We start from the raw sequence: 21,625 nt of genomic DNA, 5'->3' as shown, positions 1-21,625 counted from the left end.
GGCTCGTGCGGCAGCTCAGCCAGGGTTTAAAGGTTTGCACTGTTGGAGCTCCTTGCCTTTGACGAGTTTTGCTGTATGACACTCTTCCATGAGGAGCTGTTAGTAGAGACACTTGGGGTTAGTGTTGGGCTCTGGGATAGGCCTGGGGGGTGAATAGCAAGCGGAGACAATTTGATGCTAGGAGGAGGGCTAGGCTGGCAAGGGGTGTGCAGGGGGGACAGGTTTGACATGTCCATACAGGTTGGCAGTGAATATAGGCAAGCGCTCACCAAGGGGCTCGACGATGGGCAGTCTCGGGCAGACGTTTAGAAGTGTGGGGAATGAGGCCTCAATAGGAAAAAGGGCCTGCCCAGACCCTGAGGCCTCCACTCAGGGTAGAAGGATATGGTAGGTCCCACAAGAGCCAGCTGGTTATAGGTTAAGGGTTGAGGCTCTGGATTCTCTCTCTCTCTCTCTCTCTCTCTCTCTCCTTTTTTTTTTTTTTTTTTTGGTCGTACTGGGTAATGAACCCAGGGCCTAGTGCATAGGCAAGTGTTCTACCACTGACCACATGCTCAGCCCTTTTAAAAAATATTTTTATTTAGAGATAAAACCTTGCTAAGTTGCCCAGGCTGGCCTCAAATGTATGAGTCTCCAGCCTCAGCTTCCCAAGTAGCTGAGATTATAGGTGTTCACCACCGCAGCTGGCAGTGTTAATCAGAACATTTCAGTGAAGGTACTTTTTATAGGTTACATTTATTTTCTGGTGCTGGGGATTGGACCCAGGGCCTGAAACGTAGTAAGCAAGTGCTCTACTACTGAGTCGTACCCCCAGCCCTGGGTTTTCATCCTGGTTCTACCTCTTCCCCATTTTGTCACCTTGAGACGTTGCTTTGCCCCTGTGGGCCCTAGTGTCCTCATCTGAGCATTAAATGAGAAGTCACATGCAAAACAGAAAAGCCTGTGGCCCATGGGTGGTGGTTATTATTGATAGTGTTGGGGTCTCCCCAGTTTGCAGTGTCCTTTTGGGCTTGGAGCTATCTGAGTGGGGTTCCCTCTCAGGGCTGCTGCTGTCTTTGAGTTCCTGTTGAGCTCCATAACCCCTCCCTGCCTTGTCTCTGTGGCTGCTTGGAGAGCTTGTAGCCAGATGTGTTGCTCAGTCTAATCACCAGATTTCCGGTGACATCTTCCCTTTCTGCTTTCTGCTTGGCCTCTGTTCTCTTTGATCCTTAAGTTGTTTATTTTTTATTATGTTTAGCCCATACACTGTCTCACGCCTCACTTGAAAAAGACAGTTATGCATTTGGAATGAAAAAAAAATTTTAGACCAGGCATTGAGCAGAGTTGTAATAGAAGGAGATGTGCTCTGCCTGCCTCTGTCCCATCCCCTCCTTGTCACTGAATCTGGGGTATCAGACCAGGTAGTAAGACATCTCAGCCTCTGGGACAGGAGGGTGTACCCGCCTCTCAGCCCCATAGCAGAGAAAGAACTGCAGGTTTTCTGCTGTGAAGATGCACTCTCAGGTCAAGTGGTGGAATTGGTAAGGGGCAGAGTGGGGAGGACTTAGCCTAACTCTAATCAAGCAGCCATTGTGTGTGCCTTGCACTGGCACTGTGCTAGGTGCTTAGTACTCTCTGGGCTGTTTCGGGAGGCTGGTACTAGAGATGAGTATCCCAGTTATGGGACTGTCAAATTCTGGGAAGTTGATTCTGTGAGCTCTGCTAAAAGATGTAGTCATGGACCCTTAAGGGTTAGTACTGGGCTCTGGAACAGACCTGAGGATGGACAGCAAGTGGAGGCAAGTCTAGAGGAGCTGGAAGTAGACTTGGGGAGGGCTGGGCTGGTGAGGGGAGTGTGCTGGGAGTGCAGGTTTGTTGAGGGAGGAAGGTAAGACACATCTCCAAAGGTTGAGGAGCAGGGAAGCGTAATTACCCAGAGATTCCATCTGGACCCAATTGTGGGCCATATGAAGGACCACATGGAAGACCTTCCCCAGGACTTCCTCCTAGTCTTCAGATTTGCCAGTGCATATGTCTTAGGCATCAATTGCCACAATATTGTAGCGTAACAAAGCACCCGAAACCTGCTGGCATGTGGCAGTAAGTATTTATTTCTCTCTCACAGAACTGTGGGTTGGGTGAGGTTTTGCTGATCTAGGCTATTCTCAGGGGGACTTGTTTGGCTTCATGCTGTGAGTTGGGTTTAGGTTTGTTCCTTGTTCTCTGATCCCCCTTGAACCAGTGACACCCAAGGCATGTTTGTTTCAGGGTGACAGGCAGAAGTATAAGAGAGAGAGCTCAATTACTCAAGCCTTTTCTCCCCGCATATCATGAACAGCCCATTAGCCACAGCCAGTCACATGGCCAACCCCAAGCCAAGGGGCAGGAAAGCACATTCCCATCAGCAGGCCCACGTAGGCTGTGGCTCTTTTATACTAATATAGGGAGGGAAAAGTTGAGACCAGTAATTCAGCTTTCTTTAAGATGAGTTTCATTCATTCACTCAGTAAATTTTTATTGAAAGTTCACAGCATGCCAGGCACTGTGCTGCTTCTGGGGAGCAGGCCTGATTTTTGTCTTATGGAACTTATAAGCACATATTAAAGAGCTGTTTCTATCATTATTTAATTACATTTGCAATAATAACTACAAAGGAGAGCTCAAAGCATAAGAGTATAGGGACCAAAGAGTCCGACCTGCTCCAGGGAGGAGGAGATGGCTGTGCTCAGAACTGAAGGGTTAGAGTTCCTCAGTCATTAGGTGAGGACTCCTTAACAAGGTCAGCTTCACTGCTGACGTCTCCTCAGAAGTCATGGAAGCCAGAAGGCAGTGGAATGACGAAGTTAAAAGTGCTGAAAGAAATAGTCAGCCAGAAATTCTATATTCAGAAAAACTATCCCTCAAAAACAAAGGAGAAATCAAGGCATCTGAGATAAATCAAACTGAGAAAATGTGTTGTTAGCAGACATACCCTATAAAAATTGTAAAGGGAGTCCTTCAGGCTGATTTGAAAAGACTAGAGAATGACTCAAATCTACTTGAGGAAATAAAGAGCACTTTTAAAGGTATGAATGCATTTTGTTTGTAATTCCTTTCTTCTCCTGATTAAAAAGATGACTGCATAAAGCAATAATTACAAAACTTTATTGACAAGCTCATAATGTGCAAAGATAATTTGTATGACAATAGAAGCACAAAGGAAATAGGAGGGAAAAGAAGGTACACATCACTTAATGACAGGGACGTGTTTTAAGAAACACATCACTAGGCAGTTTTGTCATTGTGCAAATATCATAAGTTTGTTCTTACACAAGATGGCTACCACACCACTAGGTGATGTGATCTTACAGGACCACTGTTATTATATGCTCTACCATTGACTAATACATTATGTAGCACATGGCTGTTTGTTAGAGCAGACAATTGAAATTAAGTCACTATTGATCCAAGTTAGAGTTTTAAATTAAAATGTTAATTATATGAGCTGGAGATATGGCTCTGTGGTACAGTGCTTGCTTAGTGTGCATGAGGCCCTGGGTTCAATTACCAGCACTGGGAAAAAAAAAAAAAAAAGATAATTGTAATCTCTAAGGTAACTGCTAAGAAAATAACTTTAAAATGTGATAAGAGATAGTTAAAATATATGTTAGAAAACACCAATTAACACAAAAGAAGACAGATATTCAAGAATATAGGGACAGAGCTGGGATTGTAGCTCAGTGGTAGCTGCTTACCTAGCATATGTGAGGTACTGGGTTTGATTGTCAGCACCGCATATAAATTAATAAATGTCCATTGACAACTAAAAACACATACATATATTTTTAAAAAATTTAAAAAGACTATAGGGACAAAAAGACATAAGACTATAGAAAACAAATAGCAAAATATGATAAATTCTGTCTTATTTGTAATTATTTAAATTCAGATGGACTGAACCCTCCAATAAAAAGACAGGGATTTCAGAGTGGATTTAAAAAACAATAAAAAGTATGATCAAACTGTCTACAAGAGACACCAATAGAAAGTAAAAGTATGAAAAAATATGTACTATGCAAGCAGTAACTAAAAGAATTAAAGTAACTAAAATATCACTAATCAACTTCAAGGCAAAAATTGTTACTGAAGACTAATAAGGACATTTTGTAATTATCGAAAGAGAAAATCTTTCAAGATAACATAAAAATTATAAACATATATGCACCTAATAACAGATCCTCAAAATACATGAAGCAAAACTAACAAATGAAGGGAGAAATAATAGTTCAACAATAAAAGTTGGAGACTTCAAGGTCTTACTTTGAATAATGAATAGAACAAGCAGGAAGAGTATGAATAAGAAAATAAAAGATTTGAATAACACTATAAAGGCTTAACAGACATCTGTGGACCACTTTGCAGCAACAGAGTGGTTCTTCTGAGGTGCATTTGAAGCATCCTCTAGGAGAGATCACACATTAGGCTGTAAAACAAGTCTCAATACATTGAAAAGGACTGAAGTTATCCAAAGTGTGTTCTCTGATAAAGGGGAATGAAAATAAGAAATCAAAAATGAAAAGAAATTTGTGGAATTCACAAATGTGGAAAGCAAACACTCCAAAATAACCAGTGGGTCAAAGAAGAAATTTCAAGAGAAATTAGAAAGTACTTTGAAATAAGCCAGGCACAGTGGTGCACACCTGTAATCCCAGCTACTCAGGAGATTGAGGCAGGAGGCTCAAAAGTCCAGGGCCAGCTTCTGCTACTGAGCAAGATCCTGTCTCAAAAACTTCAAAAAAGGGGGGAGGGATATAACTCAGTGAAGAGCATCCCAGTTTCAATTCCCAGTACCATAAAAAAAAAAAAAAGCCTTGAGATGACTGAAAATGAAAATATACCAAACTTGCAAAATTTATAGCTATGTACATGTCTCTATTAAGAAGAAAGATCTCAAATTAATAATCTTCCACTTTAAGAAAATAAAAAAAGAACAGCAGGTTTAACCACAGCATTAGAAGGGGAAAAAACAATAAAGATTAGAACAGAAAAAAAATGAAATAGGGAATAAAAAGGGTCACATATCTTATGATTCCATTTATATTCAATGCCCAGAATATGCAAATCCTTAAGACAGAAAGTAGATCAGTGGTTTCCAGGGGCCATGAAGGAGAGAGGGATGGGAATGACTGCTAATGGTTTCTTTGTGGAGTGATGAAAATGTTCTGGAATTTGATAGTGGTGATGCTTACACAACTATGAACCTACTAAAACTCACCAAACTGCAAACTTAAAAGGGCAAGTTTTATGGTTTGTGAGTTATATCTCAATGATGGGGCTAATAAAAAAAATATTTTTAGATGGAGCTAATTAGGCAAAAGAGATTGTGGGGAGAGGGTTAGGGGAAATACTTCCCATGTAGGAGTACTGGGGTGCTTGCGGGTCCCGAGCAGGGAATGGTATTGAAGGGAATGCAGAGGCCCAGGTGGGAAGAGATTTTGGTTTTATTCTCAGTGCACTGGGGAGATTTCAAGCAGGGTAGTTTCATGACAGGGCTGGCATTTTGAAGAGCTCACTGTGACAATAGGCAGACTGGAGAGGGTCAGGAGAGGATCTGGGATGTAGCTGCAGAGGCTGAGGTGTGAGACACCTGCATTTCAGGGAGGTTTGTTATTCCAGGTCACCCTGCTAGATGGAGATACACCCTGGAGCCTCTGGCACTGAAATCTCTGCTCTTCCTAGCCACTGATTTGAATGCCCCCAGGTTGGTTGATTTTTGTGGTACCGGTGATTAAACTCACAGGTGTGCTACCACTGAGCTACATCCCTAGCCCTTTTTATTTCTTACTTTTGAGACTAGGCCTCTGTACATTGCCCATTCTGGCCTCCAATCTGTGATCTTCTGGCCTCAACCTCCTGAGTTACTGGGATTATAGTCTTGTGCCACCAGAACATGATGAAAATGTTCTAGAATTTGACAGTGGCCTAACTGCCCATGGGTATTTTTTTTTTTAATTTTATTGTGTTTTCAATGGAGAAATACATCATCTGTTTACAAAATAACTCTTGAAAAATACAAGAAGTACAGATACTATAAAACAAAGCAAACACAATGCAAACTCCAGTCATGAGACACTACATACATCATGGGAAAGCAACAGTCTGATCTCCAGGTTATGAAAACTAGAATTAAAAAGTCACTACACAGGTCCAAGTTTCCAGCCTGGCAAAACTTGGATGCAATTACATGAAACATTTCATAAACCCAATTTTTTTCCCCAACGCGTTAACAAAATGACAAGACTAAATCTGTGCCTGACAATATCAGTCTAACTCTGAAGCTACACAAAACACATAGACGCCTTGTGCTCTTCGCCTGTTAGTTGACCATCTCTTTTCCTTAGGTGTGGGAGGAAGAGCCAGGTGATTGTGCAGAGCAAAGATGTAGGGAATAGAAATACTGTGTACTAGACATCATAAAGTCTCAGCGAAAAGAAAGCCTCAATGAATTCTTAGCCTAAGGGCAGAGACTACACTCCAACTCCGGAAAATTAATTTAGAAGGATGGCAAGAATTTCAGTAATTGTGGTTTAACATGAAAAATGCACGTGTGATAGGATGGAGCACAATGGCGGATTCACAAGACATGCTCATCAGAAAAATCCGTTAGGACTGCTCCCACAGGTATTCTTTTTTTGGGGGTGTGTGTACCAGGGATTGAACTCAGGTGTGCTTAACCACTGAGCCACATCCCCAGCTCTGTTTTATATTTTGAGACAGGGTCTCACTGAGTTGCTCAGCTCCTTGCTAAGTAGCTGAGGCTGGCTTTGAACTCATGATCCTCTTGCTTCAGCCTTCCAAGCTGCTGGTATTACAGGCAGCACCTGGCTCCCACAGTTTGTTTGTTTGTTTGTTTGTTTTGGTACTGGGGATTGAACTCAGGGGCAGTGAATCACTGAGCCACATCCCCAGACCTTTTTTAATATTTCATTTAGAGACAGGGTCTCACTGAGTTGCTTGGCGCCTCACTTTTTGGTGAACTCACAATCTTCCTGCCTCAGCCTCCCGAACCACTGGGATGGGATTACAGGTGTGTGCCACTGCACCCAGCTCCCACAGGTATTCTTTTTCTTTTCTTTCTTTCTTTCTTTCTTTCTTTCTTTCTTTTTTTTTTTTTTTTAACACAATACCTTTATTTTATTTGTTTATTTTTATGTGGTGCTGAGGATGGAACCCGGTGCTTCACACATGGTAGGCAGGCACTCTGCCACTGAGCTATAGCCCCAGCCCCCAACAGGTATCCTTAATCAGCCCAGAGAATGGCCTGGGGGTAGGGAAGTAAGTGGCAGTCATATTCGTCAGGCTATGAGAACAAGATGCTGACCAGGCCTGGTTTCAAAGGTAGAGACCGAAAAGAAAGGGGAGTTCATTGCCAAAGACCAGAGGACATTGTAGAAGGAGGATCTGAACACCCAGGCCTCAGGAGGGCTGGCTCAGTGCATGGACTAGGGGAAACTGGGAGCCCTTTTTCGGCCTGTGTCTGCCCCAGTCTTTGTATTGGCCCCCTTCTTTCTTGCACTGCAGATTATTTTTCTGTGTCTTTTGACTGAGCACCCCCCACCACCATTTTCTTTCTTCTTTTTTCGGTGGTGCTGGGGTTTGAATCCAGGGCCACATGCACAGTTGGCAGGCACTCTACCACTGAGCGCCAGCACCAGCCTCCTTTCACAATCAATAAGTAAATAAAAAATAAAATAAATAAATAAATAGTTTTGAGACGGCGTCTCACTGAGTTGCTAAGGCTGCCTCAAACTTCTGATTCTCCTGCCTTAATCTCCCAAATCACTTCCCAGATTTTTTTCCGCTGGTACTGAGAACCGAACCCAGTGCCTTGTACTTGCTAGGCAAGTGCACTACCAGTGAGCCAAGCCCCACCCCATCTTCCAGATTCTTAAGGGAGGACTTTGACAGACAGACTTGACCCAGGTGCACTCTGGGAGAGTCAGCCGGCCGAAGGGGACTAGTCACAGTGTAAGCCACGCCAGGTGAGGCAGAAAGCCCCGCTACCTTATTTCAAAAGTTGTCTCCATCCCCACTTTGGATAGCTTAGGGCCCTTCAGTTGGCCCCTAGGGATGAACTACACAAGACTTTGTCACTTGAGTTAGTTTGCAAACGTAGCTCTCTGTCACCCCTACCACCCCCCCCCCGCCTTTTTTTTTTTTTTTTTTTTCCGCCTTTATTCTCAGCCTTTCACTGGGCAGGGAATAGTCCAGAATTTTGAAATAGTCTTATTATCTTTGTGAATTCTGTTAGTTCCTCCAGAAAAGAAACGCCTGGCTGTTGCCCTCCTGAGTAACTGCTGAAAAGGACCCCAGTTACTGTCATTGTCTCATTTTCACCTGCTGTTTGACGCGCGGTGGTGCTGATTCAGGCAGCTGGAGCCCTGGTGATTGTGGAATAAATGGGCCTGTGACTGGGGACAGGAGGGGCCGTGAAATGTCTGTGAAGTCCGGTAGGAGGCGAGTGCAAGGGTCCGCCACCCACACAACCCACTGTTGGCAGCTGTCTCTCATCCCCTTTCAACTGGCGCAGGTGATGTGCCCAGTGCCACCCCTTCTGTGGAGACTCTGTGGTCAGGAGACTGCCAGGCCATGGGGCCCAGACTCTTGGCCGCAGGGGCAGCCGCCTCCAGTCCTGAGGAATACGATTGATCTTGGCCAGGGCTTTCTCTCTTGCTGGGAGAAGCAAGGAATCGAAGTCCTTCAGTCAGCCACTGCCCTCAGACATCAGAGGGAGGGGACAAGGACACTCTGAATGCAGATGCAGCTTCTAATGGCTCCTTTCTCTTTGAATTCCTGCAGCATTTATAAGGAGGGCATGCAGTTGGGTGCCTTATTATTTATGGCTGAATGCTGTTGCCTAGAATCTTGCTTCCAATACTAATTGCTGGTGGTGTGTGTAGACCGGTGCTGCCTAGTGCAGCCACCAACCTTTGCGGTTAATTTGCTACCTGTGGGATGGGCATTTAGTAGTCGATAAAACCTTGGGTTGACCAGTGGGTTGTGTGTGTGTGTGTGTGTGTGTGTGTGTGTGTGTGTGAGTGTGCAATTTTTTCCCTTCACAGTCGCATAGCTGATAAGAGCTGAAACTAAAAGGCTGTGTTCATCAGAGTGCAAGTGAATCCTGATTCTTTCGGGCAAAGACTCTGCCTTATTCTTCCTTGTTTTCCCTGTCTGTTATCTTTCCATTTATCCATTCATTCCTCCATCATGTTCCATAAAGAAATTGAGGGTGGTGGTGGCGCATGTCTGTAATCCCAACAGCTTGGGAGACTGAGGCAGGAGGGTCATGAGTTCAAGGTCAGCCTCAGTAACTTAGTGAGACCTTAAGCAAATCAGGGAGATCCTGTCTCAAAATAAAAAAAAAAATAAAAAGGGTTGGGGGATGTGGCTCAGTGGTTAAGTGCCCCTGGGTTCAATCCCTGGTACCAAAAAAAAAAAAAAAAAAAAAAAAAAAAAGAGAGAGAGAAAAAGAAAAAGAAATTGAGAGTGCCCCAGGCATGGTGGTGAACACTTTAATCCCAGCTACTCAGAAGGCCGAGGCAGGAGGATTGCAGGTTCAACATCAGCCTTAGCAACTTAGACCCTGTCTCAAAATTTTTAAATTTAAAAAGGACTGGGGGCATTTGCTAGTAAATGGATGAAACTGGAGAATATCATACTAAGTGAAATAAGCCAAACCCCAAAACCCAAAGGATGAATGTTTTCTCTGATATGCAGATTCTAATTCACGATAAGTGGTGATGGGGGTTGCTAGGGAAGAATAGAGTTCCTTTACAGTAGGTAGAAGGGAGTGAAGGGAGGGGAAGGGCGTGAGGATAGGAAGGAGAGTGGAGGGAAACAGACATTATTACCTCGTGTACATGTATGACTGCATGACTGATGTGATCCTACAACATGTACAATCAGAAAAAGGAGAAATTATACTCTATTTATGTATGACTCATCAAAATGCATAAAATGCATTGTATTGTCATGTTTAACTAATTTGAACAAATTAATTAATTAATTAATTTTTAAAAAAGGGCTGGGGATATAGCTCAGTGTTACAACAACCCTGAGTTCAACCCCCAGTACTGGAAAAAAAACAAAGAAAGAAAGAAATTGCCCACAAGAGGATGCCTATGAGAATATATATTTGTCCATGTAACTTGTATAAGGAATATAAGACTGAGAGGTAGCTCAGTAGTAGAGTGCTTGCTTAGCATGTGTGAGGCCTGGGGTGTGATCCCCAGCACTGAAAAAATAAATAAATAAATAAAAATATGGATTTATAATAAAAAGGTAAAGTAGGTGTTCTATATCAGACATTTGTGTAGCTTTATACATGTATATATATGTGCATATGTGTATCTATACTTATAGGCATGCTTATACTGTATGTATGTATATAAGTATGTATAATTAAACAGAAACCCCTAAAAATAAGTTCAGGAAAAATAAAGGTTATCTAGAAGGTTAAAGCCAGGAGGGGAGTTAGAATCCATTCTCAGGCCATCGATGCGCACACGGTTTACTGTATTTGAACTAGACTCTGACCTCTGAGCCGATGAGCAGTCAAGGAAAAAAATATTTGTGTCGTGGTTCCTGTAGTCCGTGAGGAAGGGGGCGCCAGGGGCTGAAGGCGCTTCCAGGCCATTAGAGCTGAAGCAGATTTCTTGCCTGGATAGTCATCTATGGGACCCGAGGCAAGGGAAACGCGAGGCATGTGTGCCGCTGCTGTTCCTGCTCTCGTGCCAGACATCACTAATCATTCGTGGCACTTTCCCACTTAGACCAGGTAGCCTTTCTGCCCTTCTCAGTGTTATGCTCCAGGCAGCCATTCTCAGGGGTTCGGAGTCTGCCCACAAGATGAAACCCATTTGTCCTTCCAGCACACGTGGTTGGTGGCACCATTGGGAGTGATGGGGGATTCTGAGTGGAGAGCCACCTTCAACTGTGGCCAGTGCCTCTGCAGGGTGACGCAGGTGAACATATCCTATCATCTGTTGGGGTGTGTTGGCTGTAAAACTCCCCAGGTCCAGTGGGAGTGTGGCAAGATACTCCAGAGGAGAGGCCGGGACGGTGTCCGGAGCAGCGCAGTGCACACTGGGGGATTCTTGACTGGTTATTCCACAAGTCTTTAGCAGGCACCTATTATGTGCCTAGAAAGTGTGCCTAACTCTCTACTCACCTCTCTGGCCCCAATTTAAGGTCACTTCCTCTGTGTCAACTCTCCGACTCTTCCATCTGCACGGGGCATTCATGTTCATATCACCTAGCATCTTTTTGTCATAACTGTGATCATAGCCTGTCCTGAAATATTTACGTTTATTTGTTTAATGGTTTTATTTATTTTTTTCCTCTCCTCTTCCAAGATGTGTGTTCCAAGGTAGCAGAAGCAGCATCTGTCTTGCTCATCGTTATCCCCTCAGTCCTAGTACAAGGTCTGGCATGTAGTAGGTGCTCAATTAATATATGTGGAATGAATGAATGAAAGAATACAGAAGGTGTAAAGACGGTGCAGATGCAGGGGAAGATAGACATAAATACAGTAAGTTGGCACTTGCTCAGTGCTGGAGGAGAGGGACAGGTGAACAGTTGAGGGAACTTCAGGGAAGGGAGAGGTAGCTTCCAGAAGGAAGGGGTAGTCAGGGAAGGCTTCGAGGTGTGGTGCCATTCACTGGCTTGAAATGGGGAGGCACCTCTGGGGTCCTGGTGCAGCAGGAGCAAAGGCAGAGAGGTGGAACTGGAGAAGAGAAGAGTTAGGATTCATGTGGGTTGCTCTTAGGGTGGTCATGGGGAGTGGCCAGTTGCTGGAGACTTGCCACCAGCTTGACTGGGCAGGAGAAAGACAGCAGACTCGGGAGTGGAGCCATGATGGGATGAGCGTGGCCTTAGGAAGGCAGGGCCAGGGTGGCCAAGAGCTGGGGAAAGCAAGTAGGGCTGAGCTTGGCCTGGCAGTGGTGGAGGATATTCCCTGGGGAAACGCACAGCCTTCATCTCTGGACTCCATCTACATCCTGTCTCTCCCATGCCTGTTACCCTGGGGGACCACCGTTCAGCAGGCTCTGACCCTGGGACCCCAGACCAGTCCCTGTCATGCTGGCTACCCTCCTGCTGGCCTGGCCCAGCTCTCCAGAGGGGCTTCATGCAGCTAGTTCACTGACTAACATCCTTGCCAACATGTTGCTAAAGTTTAAAATAAAATACGTGTTTATCACACTTACAGCATTTGATCTTGAGCAGGGTTTCTGTTAATGCTTTTATTTTGCAGTTATAGGTTTATTCTCCTCATTTCTCTCCTCTTGAGCTTTTTTTTTTTTTTTTTTTTTTTGGCAGGGGAGATACCAGGAATTGAACCTAGGGGTGTTCAACCACTGAACCACATCCCCCTTTTTTAAAAAATTTTGAGACAGGATCTTGCTGAGTTGCCAAGGGCCTTGCTAAGTTTCTGAGGCTGGCTTTGAACTTGAGATCTTCCTGACTCAGCCTCCCAAGCTGCTGGGATTACAGGTGTACACCACTGTGCCTGGCTCCTCTTGAACTTGAAGTATCTCCATCACTAAGCTAAGGACTTTTAATTTCATATATATATATATATATAATACACACACACACACACACATATACATATACATCTATATACACACATATATTTTTTTTAGTTGTAGATGGACACAATGCATTTATTTTATTTATTTTTATGTGGTGCCAAGGATCGAACCCAGTGCTTTACACATGCGAGGCAAGCGCTCTACCACTGAGCCACAACCCCAGACTTACTATTTATATCACTTATCAATTTACTAACTTATTGTATAATCAGTGTCTGATTCAGTTTGTCTGGTTTTGCCTCCTTCTTGCAAATCTTACTGTGGATTTATGAAGGAATTTGGCATCTGCTCTCCTGTCCAGACCCATTTGACCAGACAGTGAGAAGCTGGGACGTCTACTACTTGCAATACCAACATCCCCACTTGAAGCTGGATTGACAGACGCTAACGGCTGTGCACTTCCCATGTGTGAGCACTGAAGATTCTCACGTCTGCATCAGGCTTCTTTCCCACCTTGAGTCTGGGCGCACTAGCCTGGAAGACCAGAGGTGGTTGGAGGTGGTTGGCAGAGCTTCAGCATGGAGCCTGGGAGATGGACTAAGGTCTGGGATGACTGGGACAGCTTCAGGTGTCCCTGGGGGCATGGGCAAATGGGTAAATGTTGGGAGAGCAGGTATATGTGGTGACAGAGGAGGCTGTCATATCAGCTGGTGGAAGTAGCTCACAGGAAAGGGGCTCCCCTTGGGCCATGAGACTACTGCAGAGGAGCCAAATTCTAGGAGTGGACATTGGTGTTTGGAAGGAAAGCAGCCACTGCTCTGGCATCTTGTTGCTGGCCCAGACCTCCAAAGGATAGCTGGGAACAGGAGCAGAAAGCTCACTTCCAGGGCTCACGTTGTACCCATGAAGATGTCTGTGTAACCTCCCTAGGGGTCTTGATTGTAAATGACAAGAACCCAGCTCATAGTAGCTTAAGCAAAAAGGGGGATCTGTGGTCCTGGCAACGTGGAAACCTAAATAGTGGTTCAGGCATGGCTGGATCCAGCTGTGGATAATGCCATTGGGATTATTTACTTCCATCTCACAACTCCCCTGAGCTTCATTTGTGGACAGGCTGTTTCTTGGCCATCCCAAGCCAATACTATTCTCACAGCTGTCACAGACAAAGGGAAGACTCTGTCTGTCCGGGCCTTTGTCCCATCCCAACCCATGAGCCAATCACTGTCCAGGGAGTGGGGCTATGTTCATGGGTAGGCCCCAGTCACATTCACCCCTGAAGAATTGGCAGCCAGGACCAGTTTCTCTTACCCAGAAGTACCAGACGTGATACATTTGGCCTGGAGAAAGAAGCTTCCTCAAAGAAAGGAATGTTGGGCAGGCAAAATGTTTGTGCACTGCACAGAGCCAGCAGAGGCCCCTGGTCTTTCCTCTGCTAAAGATAGAATTGACCCTCCAGCACACCAGTGCACAGCCACCTGGACCCTGGAGGCACAGTGCCAAGGCTGCCATTGACACTGCAGTTCTCAGGTGTGCAGAGTACAAACACTCAGGTTTCTTCCCACGTTCATGTCTGGCCCGTCTTGACCTTCACATTGGAACTAGGCTTTCTATGCCCAAGCTGCTGTGGTCATGGGAAGCCAGCTTTCACTCCCACTCTTGTCACAGAATTGTCCAAGATTGCCTCTGGTCACTGGCACCGCTTGGCCTCTGGATCCAGGACCTGGCTCTGATGTCTACATGGGGCTGCCCTCCCAGCTGGGATTTGAGTCACCTCCTAATGCTTGACTTGGCTCAAGGCTTGACTTGATTTTAGTGTCACCTGTAGTTTCTTGAACTGGTCCATCCAACCCGGGGTGCTGTCAGGGGAAGGACAAAGTGGCCAAGGTGGATCCTGGAAAATGAGGCCCCTCTCTTGCATTGCTTTTGAACTCAGAGCACCTGCAGCTCAAAGGTGGTTCCTAGCACACCTGGCAGCTGCATCCTGAAAACTCAGAGGCGATGTCTGTCACTTCTCCCCTTCTATATCACTGGCAGCACTTAGCTATTTTTTTCCCCTCATTCTTTCCCCACTGTAGTGCTGTGGATGGAACCCAGGGCCTCCCACATAATAGGCTGGCCCAACCCCCTGCCCACTTCTCAACATTTTTAACTACAGAATCTTTTCTTCAAATGAAGTCTTATCTGGAAGCCTGATATATAAAGCAGACCAAAGCCCAATTGTTCTGGGTTGAGTTGGCATTCTGCCCCTCCTTATTCCCACCTCTTTACTTCTGCTGCAGTAGCTTCAAAGAGGTATCGGATACCTTCTGGGGCTCCTTGGAACCCAGTTTGAGAACCCCTGGGCGATTATGTCATCAGTTTCTCAGTAACACCTGTTTTCATCCCCCGTAGGGACAAGGTTGCCAATGTTGTGTTTTTCTTATCACCAAAACATTTTCTTCCTTCTCTGGCTTGTTTGTTCTATGAAAAGGTCAACAGGGAGGTCCTTGTCATCTTCCTTCTCACTGCAGGCAGATGTCAGGGGGTAGGCGCTCCCCAGCCATGTGAGCCCACATTTCATTACCTCCGTGAGGTGTTTTGGGGAGGCTGTTCCTGTCACAATATTGGTCAAATTACCTGTGCCTCAGTTTACCCTCTTCCATGAGAGGAGCCATGGCCAGGTGGGGCCCTACCTCTGCAATGGTGGCTTTAGGAAGTTTTGAGATGCTGACTTGCTGTGCAGCACTACTGCCTATAATGAGTGTTTTAGAGAACTTTCCAGAAAATGTGCCCTTCCTAACCAAAAAAAAATCTTGAATTTCATAAAATAGTGTCTAGAGTGATAAAACAAAAGAAACAACCCCACACACCAAAAAGGATGCAAAAATTCCCCAAGAGGACTGTCCTCTGATTGGAAATGTCCTGCATCTTTTCAGTTTTAAAGACTTCGTTGCCAGGGGAACAGCTCTGGGATAACCTTGGCCAGGCTTCCATCCACCAAAGAGAATCCAGGCCTTGGTTTGGCTCCAGCTGGGCCTTCCTGGTGGCTGCCACTTATTGACTTAGTCTGAGTGATTCAGATCTGCATCTGGAGCACCTGGGTCGCCCCTGACAACGTGTGGGAGGGAGTGCGCCCTTGTCCTGTGTGGGGCTCAGCGGGGCCTTCCCCAGCGACTGTGGCTTCCTGGTAGGTCTTTCTGGGTCTCATGGCTCTGAGGACCCAGCAAGATGGCTTTCTGTTTTCTGGAGCTTGGGGCCCAGTTCATGCAGAGGTTCTTCCAGAACTTTTCTCCTCCCAAAGGGAGAGGGTGTGCGTCTGTGTTGGGGAGTGTTTGGTTAATGGTTGACTAGAAACTTGCTTTTCTAGGCTTCCCCGGGCCCTGCTGTGAGAGGAAGTTGGAGGAGAGCCAGGAGCCTCCTGGCGCCTCCTGAGACTGTTGCTACGCTCCGCACCATCCTTCAGAATACCCAGTAGACAGGGCTGGATTTGAATGTGGGCTGCCAGGTGCCAGGCTTGTGTGTTTTGGTCAAAGGTTAGCAGAAGGTGGGCCTGGGCTTAGGTTGGAAATGGGACCCTACCACTGAGCAAATTGGAACGTTCTGACAAATACTTTGCTGCATGCTGTGCCACGTGTAGGACTGTAATAGGGGCAGCAGGATGTGTGTTTCTGAGTACTTGAGCCTGTGACAAATCCTCCCTCCCCACAAAGCCCCCAAGTCCAAGGGCCACAGAGGAGGCAAAAATAGACAAGGCAGAATGTGTGAGGATTTGAAGTGGTATACAGACAGGCGTTTAAAATATTTTAATGAGTATGTTCACAGGTATTAAAGCATAACTTGTTTTTTTATTTGCTTCTTATGGTAAATGATACTGTTGTATGTTTATAGTGGAGCTATAAAATTTCCTTTGAAAATAAATTTAAGTAAATGTCGAATTGATTTAAAGAAAAATGTCGAGTGAAGAATGGTACAGGAGCCACATGACGGTGGCAGGTGGCATGTAAATGCCTGAGGTTTGGGAACAGCATACTGGAAGATTCAGAGATGAGAATAGAAGCGGTCTCTTGGAAGGGTCTGTTGAGGTGGGGAGCGACAGAACCCAGTAAGGCAGAGAGAGGAGGATGTCTGGATGTACAGGTCCAGAAATATGGGCGTGAATTTTGGTGTAATCCATTTTGGTTGTGACAGATAAGTTCTGTCAGGACTGTAGGGTGGATTGGGATTATAGTGTTGAGAACCATCTGCCTCAGGGCACAGGCTCTGAGGGCAGTGATCTTGAGTGTCCTGATGGAGGCACCCTGTCTGTGATGGGTACCAGTGTTGCCAGCTCAGTGGATTCTCGGGCTCTCCATCAGAAGAATCAGATAAAGGCACAACTATGACAGGAACAAGACCCTTTATTGGGACCTCTTACTTGAGCAGAAGGAACACACAGCATTGACTGAGAAAGCGTCAAGCGGGGTGTCTGGCCCATGGAGAGAGCTGCTTTTATTTATGCAAAAGGGCAGCTTGCAGGGATGGGCCAGGGTCTGGGAATTTTAACAGGCTCTGGGCTCATTTTCTAAGGTGTTTTCTCAGCGAGTCCTGTGCAAGCACCTCAGCCTTGAAGGAAGGCTGGTCACTCTGGACCCAGATGTCACATCTCTCCCTGTATAATCATCTTTGCCTTGGGATAAGGATGAGTTGATGTAGCTGTTAAGAGAACACATAGGTGGGGAGTGGAAGAAAACAAATCATGTGTGAGGAACAGGTTAAGGGTGCAGGGAATTTGCTGTTTAGGTGCCTCCTGAACAGTTTTATCTTTCCTTTGTTTATCTTTGGAGAGTCATGACCAGGACAGCTTGGCTTTAATGATGCTCCTGGTATTTGAGGCCGCCAAGGCTGTTAGAGTACGAGTGAGCAAGAGGGCCGGGAAAGGCACACGCCACACTCTTAATAGCTAACAAGTTGTGAGTGAAGTTCCCTGGGGGCATTTACCCTTTTTAGAGGGGGCCTGACTGTCTCATTAGGACTGGAGGCCAAATGACCCCTTGGGGACCTAAGTAAAAAAGAATATTAAGAGGTCAAACTAGGACCATACCCACCCGGCCTGTCTCCTTCCTGCTGGCTCTGGCCTGCAGCCCAGACACATTGGAGAGAGGCAGTTCTGAGGTAGATGAGCCAAGCCTTGGTCTGTCTGGAAGATACTAGAAGCTGGGCAGGGCTATAGGTCAGAAGTTGTGGATGGAGACCTGGGAAAGAGGGAGGAGGGCACCTCTCCTGGATGGGCTGGAAGGAGGTGGGAGGAGCAGCCCAGTGACCTGTTCCTGCTCTCTCCTGGCATAGCACGGAATGTTCTGGAATGTTCTGGGGGAAGCAGGTGGGGTCAGCTAGAGGAAACTCCTCTCTGAGCCAGAATTCTTGTAGGAGCAGGAAGTGTGCAGTTTCCTGCCTTGGCTGATATCCCTGGGCCAGGTTTCATTCATCAGCAGGGCCTGGAGTCATCTAGGTCTCTCTCTTCTTTTTTTTTTTAACTCTCCCATTTTTTGTAGGGTAGAGAAACCCATCAGTCATTCAGACACCAACTTGACTTAAAATACATTTTTTTCTCCTTCGAGAGCCTACTATGTGCTGGATACTGTGTTTGGAGCTTTATTCTCTTCTCCCGGTTCACCCTGGACAAACCTGGACAGAGTGGGATCATTTCACTAGTCCTGGATGATACCATTGGTTAGTCGCAGCCTCTGACTCCAGACTCACCCCCGCCTGTTGGCCATGGTAGCCAGACTGTGGACAGGATCTCTACCTTGGACAGAATAATTCCTGTCCATGCTCCTCTGTGTGGGTAGGGGCTGCCCTGCAAAACGGGGTGCTGGTGGCACCACTCAGCATTCTGGTGGGATGACCTGAGTCATGCTGTAGGTAAGGTTAGCTGCCGCTACCAGTGTTACATAAGACAGGAGTCTGTACTGTCCAGAAAATCAGTTTTACCTGAAGACATTTCTGGGAAAATATCACTGAGGGCGTGAGAGAAGCATTCCTTGAATCTTACAGTAATGACTCTGATTGGGTTAGAATGTGAGAACTTGACCTGCTTGGGCTGGCTGTTTCTGGTCACACCCCTGGGTCTGCATGTTGGGGAGTGTTGTGTGCTGTGGGGAAGGGGAGTGTGCTGGCGCTCACTGTCCCTCTCATCGGCCTTACTTTGGGGAAGACTTGAGAATCGGGGTGCACCACTTCCTGAGCATCCCCGCTCAGTCCAAAGTTGGTGCCAGGGGCTGTGACCTCCCTGCAGTGATTAACCTGCCCCAGCAGTTTCCTTCCTGATGAGTTCTCTGAGTCAACTTCCTGTTCTGAAATTTGGGGAAGAGAGGGAGCCTGGGAGGCCCCTTCCTTTGGCACTTCCTTTTGGCATTCCTGTCCCTGGATTGCCTGATCTCTGCCTGCCAGGATCCTGCCTCTCCCTGGAAGCCCTGGAGAACAGACTCCTCCTCTTTGAAGTCCCCAGGGACTGAGGCAGGGGAAGCTCCTCACTGCACCTTTTCTGGGCCTCACTGTTCTTTGGCAGCTCTGGCTTTTATTAGCACAGCCGGATTCATTCGGGATTCATCCTGTGCACCCTGCAGCACGTACTGGGTGTTCAGAGCAAGCAAAAATAGAGGTGACCCTGCTCCCCACGGGCCTCAGAGATTAACAGGTAAACAAAGAGATAAATGCACAGATTCAAATTATGATACATGCGATGTAGAGAAAGAATTGGGAGTTTATACTGGTGACCTTTCTACTGCGTTAGGCTGGGTCCCCAGGGAGGGCCACATGGTGGGACCAAGTGAATGTTAGAGAAATAAAGACCCAACACGCGCATGCTGCGTCTAGCATGATGCAGGTAGTTCATGGGTAGAGCCTTCTGCAGGGAGTGACCCATTGTGCAGATGCACTGTTAGCAGGGGGCGAGGGCCTTTCCCACCCATGAAAGTTGAATGGGGTTTTTATTTCTCTGTGGAGAAGAAAATTTAAAAATTAGAAAAAAATTTCCACAGGATATGGTGTCGCACACCTGCAGCCCTAGGTATTTGGGAGACTGAGGCTTGAGGATCCTAAGGACAAGGCCAGCCTAGGCAACTTAGCAAGACCCTGTCTCAAAATAATGGAATGAGAGTAGAAATCAATGACAAAATAAAAAACAGAAATTACTCAAAATAAAATAATTAAAATAAAGGGCTGGGTTGTGGCGTAGTGGTAGAGCACCTGCCTAGCATGCACAGGATCCTGGGTTTAATTCCCAGTACCACACACACACACACAACTCCACACTGGAGTACAGAGTTCCTCCTAAATACCCTCTGGATCCCCCAATTACCCATTATTAATATTTTGCATGATACTTTTATTACAATTGATGAGCCAATATTGATGCATTATTATTAATTCAAATCCATAGTTTTCCTTAGGTTCCGCCCTCAGTTGCACATGCAACTGCTGTGGGTTTCAGCAGGTGTGCCAGGACAGGTATCCACCATTGTGGTATTGCAGAGAGACGTGGCTTCCCTGCCCTGGAGGCCTGTATTCCATGTACTCCTTCCCTCTCCGTCTCCAGATCTCTGAACTTCTTTGTTTCCATACTTTTGCCTTTTTCAGAATGTCACACAGTTGGGATCATAGGTATGAAGTTCTTTCGGACAATTCTTTCACTTAACAGTATGTGTTCAAGGTTCCTTTTTTTCCCCAGGTAACAATGGCACATATACAACTTTATATAATAATTTGTAAAAAGTTGTACTCTGGCATCGTAATGCATTCCTTATCTTAGCAGAAAGCAAACCATGTGTCTGAAAAGTCTCTTCTCAAGATTCGGAGCTGTGTGACCTTGAGCTTGCGTCTCGTGCCCTGAGAGCCCTGTGTAGGGCAAGAAGTATCTCACCCTCCCCCGGTGCTGCCCTCTTGCTGACAGCAGCCGGGCTACAGTTTTACCTGGATGTGGTTGCCCTTACAGACTGGCCCCTTCCCTTCTACAAAAAGGGAGTTCACAGGACTGAGAACCTTTCTCAGAAGTAGGTTCTATATCCATGTGGTTTGGCTTCCATGAGTTTGCTGAAATCAAGGCTACAGTTACTCAACATGAAATTGTGTTAATGGCTGTTGCTCTTCCCCTTTTGTGTCCTCACCATTGACATGCTTTAAGGCCATTCCTTTCTCTTTTTTGGGACTGAGGAATGGAGACCCACTCTCCACCATAGACTTGGCAAGCACTTCTTGTCAATGGGTAGATGTCTGATAAGTGGTGGCAGATCCTCAGTGACAGCAGTTTTGCTCTGCAGAGCAGAGGCCTGGTATTCTACCTTTCTGTGCTAAGTAATTAAGTCACGCCTTTGGAGTAAACTCCCTGCCGTATCAGAATTAAGGTTCCTTTTTTTTTTTTTTTTTTTTTTGGTGGCTTGCTCCATTTAGTTTGTTTTCTTTTGTTTCTTGACTTATAATTTATACAGTATTATATCACCAAAATTTCACAGGCAGGTATTATGCATTGGTTCTAAGCTACTAATTGCTGAAAGACAAAAGACATGTATGGATTTTGTGAATTAAGGCTTAAGTGTAATTGGGTCATTACTGTGCACATACCAAAATGGGCTTATCCAGTGGAATTGCTAGGCTTGCTAGGCGTGGTGCATGCCTGCAATCCTAGCGACTTGGGAGGCTGAGACAGGATTGCAAGTTTGAGGCTAGCCTGAGCAACTTAGTGAGACCCAGTCTCAAAAAGAAAATAAAAGAGGGTGGACTGGAGATACAACTCAGGGGGAAAAACCTGTAGGACTTGCTCCACTGTGCCGCTTGTGGGATAAACTTCCTAGGAAGGGCCTTGTACTAAAGCAAGGCTTACACATATAATCTGATCCAGTGACAAAGCCTTAGTCCTCATAGAAAATATGAGTGTTCATATAAATTTGTACCTATTGTTGGGGACTGTGCCATGTTGACGACGCCAGAATGGCGCCTGATCACATCGGCAGCAAGGGGGTTAATTGACATAAGCACACTCAGGTGATTTATCATCCACGCACACAAAGTATGCGCATGTGTTCTCGAGCACTCCTAATTGTGCCTGCTCGGACATCTAG

At 45.8% G+C, this 21,625-nt stretch overlaps 1 protein-coding gene and 2 long non-coding RNA genes across 8 annotated transcripts in view; 1 reads left to right on the top strand and 2 right to left on the bottom strand.

Moving 5' to 3' along the window:
• The window catches only part of LOC306656136, a 96,501-nt gene extending 89,371 nt beyond the window's left edge, over positions 1 to 7,130 (bottom strand). The window contains exon 1 of the long non-coding RNA XR_013762426.1: positions 6,667 to 7,130. This is a non-coding gene — a long non-coding RNA (uncharacterized lncRNA). The remainder of the gene's footprint in view (positions 1 to 6,666) is intronic.
• RPH3AL (rabphilin 3A like (without C2 domains)) overlaps positions 1 to 21,625 on the top strand; it is a 259,447-nt gene that overhangs the window by 125,853 nt on the left and 111,969 nt on the right. The window contains exon 1 of one of the 6 annotated variants that reach the window (XM_079130955.1): positions 15,576 to 15,717. The exons of 4 other annotated variants lie outside the window; for them this stretch is intronic. The gene's annotated coding sequence lies outside the window, so the exon portion shown is untranslated. Of the gene's footprint in view, positions 1 to 15,575; positions 15,718 to 18,867; positions 19,207 to 21,625 lie in introns of those variants that run through there. One more of the 6 variants, XM_079130956.1, reaches the window with a different exon arrangement.
• Positions 16,912 to 18,203, bottom strand: LOC306656134. Its single transcript, XR_013762424.1, has 2 exons — positions 17,615 to 18,203; positions 16,912 to 17,222 (listed from the first exon to the last, which is right to left on the bottom strand). It is a non-coding gene; the product is annotated as an uncharacterized lncRNA (long non-coding RNA).

This window comes from Sciurus vulgaris, assembly GCF_902686455.1.
Source record: "Sciurus vulgaris genome assembly, chromosome: 3".
NCBI lineage: Eukaryota > Metazoa > Chordata > Mammalia > Rodentia > Sciuridae > Sciurus > Sciurus vulgaris.
The sequence above is the reverse complement of the archived record's forward strand: the minus strand, read 5'-3'. Positions and strand labels throughout refer to the sequence as shown.